The sequence below is a fragment of the Malania oleifera genome, chromosome 4 (genome assembly GCF_029873635.1).
Source record: "Malania oleifera isolate guangnan ecotype guangnan chromosome 4, ASM2987363v1, whole genome shotgun sequence".
Taxonomy (NCBI): domain Eukaryota; kingdom Viridiplantae; phylum Streptophyta; class Magnoliopsida; order Santalales; family Ximeniaceae; genus Malania; species Malania oleifera.
In genome coordinates this window covers 117,661,347-117,664,511 of record NC_080420.1, presented here as the reverse complement: position 1 = coordinate 117,664,511, position 3,165 = coordinate 117,661,347, and positions in this window count along the sequence as shown.

The window sequence follows — 3,165 nt, the reverse complement described above, 5'->3', positions numbered from 1 at the left end:
ATAACAACTTTGTCTTTCACAATCCATCTAATATTTGCTTTGATATCTTGTACTGGGTTAAATGTCAATAACAAATGAAATGTCGATAAAATTAAAATTATAAAATATTTTTCTTTAGACCTGAGTATATAATTTTTTTTTACTATCTAAATGGATATATTTGTATTTTTGCATATTGTAGGCATTAAAAATTTATCAGTGTTTAAAATTAATTTAATTAATAAAAAAAAATATACATATTTGACTAATAATTTTATGAGCCTAATTAATAAAATTGTAATTAAAAAAAATTGGTCCTTGGCTCAACATAAAATTTGGTCCTCATTGATTAAATAAGATTATCCAGTCCATAAGCCTATGTCTTACATAAGGATACGTGTCGAGATAATAGGAGACTTAAAATTTTACTTAGCCCTTGTCCTTCTTATAAATAGTCTCATCGACTTCTCAAAAAAGGGTTCCAACAATGAATCACATATAAATGTATGAAAATGTTGTTTATGGTGTGACTTTTATACTTCGGGGGTTTAAAAACAAAGGGAGAAAAACATATAGTTGTGTTCTTGGTGTAGGGCAGCAGCAAAAACTCGTTGACATTTACCCTGTGCTCATCGACGAGGAGATATCGAAAGCCAGAAAATCTTAGAGTTTAAAGACTCGTTGATGAGTGGATAGACTAGTTGACGAGTGGTCTTCTTTGTTTCGTCAACGAGTGCCCTGTTCTCGTCAATGAGTGTTTCTGGGCTGCGAGAAAATATTTGAATTTTGAATGTAAAAGTTATGACGGTTGGGGATTTGGAAGGAAGCCTCTGAGGGCTTGTCATATATGTTCTTCTGGGCATATTTTGACATGTAAGAGAAAGAGAGAGAGGGTGAGAGAAGGAGAGAAGATCATTGGAGAGTGCAATCTTTGATCTTCATAGTGAAATCGCTTGTAGATTGCTCCCGTGGATGTAGGCTTTGCTGAATCACGTAATTTCTGGTGTCGTTGCCCTTATTATTGTTTTCTTTATATTGTTGTGGTTGTGGATGTATTCTGTATTCACCATTTAGATTGTTGCATGTGTATGTTTGATCTTTTACAACAATATTATTATTCTGCTGTGCATTGTTTGAAGAGGCCATATTTTCACAACAGAAGAAAACATAAGTCTCTACTTTTCGACAACTCTCCCAAAACTAGAGCCGCTTGGACTATGAAGGTCACAATCTTCTCTTCATTCAAACATCCATTTTTCTGGAGCAAGCTCATGCCCACAAAGACCGAACAAAAATTCTTTTCACTAATCATAAAATTCATGATTTAAAGGATCCGCCCCTCCCTTGTTTGGGAACATATTCCTTGAGCACCCAAACCTATAAAATCTCTTCAAAGAGATTGAAGATCAACAAAAATTCATGTCCCAAGGATTGTGAAATGCATGATCCAAAAGATATACCACCGCCTTGTACGAGAACATGCTCCTCAAGCCCAAATCATCAATTATTAAACAAGAATCCATCTTCCACATACATATCAACAATTTCATTGTTCGAAAGACCTACCATCACCTCATTCAAGAACACACTCCTTAAGCTCTCGAATCAACGAATCTATTTGTCAAGATTAAAGATCGACACTTCCATAAATTGTCAATAGTTATCAAAAGATCCATTTCTGCCTCATTCAAGAAAATGCTCCTCGACCCCTTGAATTCAATAGATGTTATTAGGGGTGTGCAAAAATTGGTTAGTGTATTAAATCGAACCAATTTGTTCTTTTGGTTCGATTTCAAGTCAATTTGGTTAGTGTATTTTTGCTTTCCAAAAAATTCTCAGTTTAATTTTCAATTTTCACAATAATTGTTTGGTTCATAACTAAAAAATCAAAATTTACAATAATAGCCTAATAGGATCCAAGCCCAACCCAAGTGCATGTCCAACCCATTGACGCAAGCCCAATGGTACACCTAGCGCTCAACCCAACCCATCTCTTTTAGGCATTCCCAATTCCCAAATCCCATTTCTCATTTCTCAGTTTCTTAGGGTTAGAAATTTCAAGTTTAGTAGTGCAACTTATTCAACTATTTGTGTTTGAGGGTGAATGTCAACCCAAGTGCATGTCCAACCCATTGACGCAAGCCCAATGGTACACCTAGCGCTCAACCCCACCCATCTCATTTGGCCATTCCCAAATCCAAAATCCCAATTCCCACATCCCATTTCTCATTTCTCAGTTTCTTAATCTTAGGGTTGGAAATTTCAAGTTCGGTAGTGCAGCTTATTCAACTGTTTGTGTTTGAGGGTGAATGTCAATCCAAGTGCATGTCCAACCCATTGATGTAAGAACAACGGTACACCTAGCACTCAACCCAACCCATCTAATTTGGCCATTCCCAAATCCCATTTCTCAATTCTCAGTTTCTTAATCTTAGGGTTAAAAATTTCAAGTTCAGTAGTGCAACTTATTCAACTATTTGTGTTTGAGGGTAAGTGTTCATGTTCATGTTTGTGTTTGTGTTCGAGTTTTCATTAAGGTTAACCAAAGATTTGAAGGGCTGATTACAATCTTTACTGATCTTCAAGCTAATCTTCAACATGTTTGACATTTCGTGTTTGTGTTTGAAGGGCCACTGATCACAACAGAGTAGTGCTTTTAGTGCTGTAGTTGCTACTTGTGTATTAAGCCACCAATTATAGTCTAAAGAGCTTCAATTTCAAGCCTTCAACCAATTCATGTTTGTATGAATTGAAGGATCAAACTGAAGATCTACTTCTCTTATCCCTCTCTCTCTCTCTCTCTCTCTCTCTCTCTCTCTCTCTCTCTCTCTCTCTCTCTCTCTCTCTCTCTCTCTCTCTCTCTCTCTCTAATTCAATCAAAATTTCAAATTTTTGGACTAAACTAAGCTAATCATTAAGTTTTGGTTCGTTCACTATTTCGGTTTAGTTCAATTCATATTTCCATAGGAAAAAAAAACTGATTTCGCCAATTTTACTTCCGAACTGATTGAACTAACCGATCGCACATCCCTAAATGTAATTAGTAAGATTTTTTTATTTTTTTAGACAGTATCCAATCTTTAATTAAAAAAAAATTAAATTCATATATTTTAAAGACATGACATTTACTGTTACACATATATTAATTATATAAATTTTTTGAATTTAAGTATGGGCGGGCCTGAG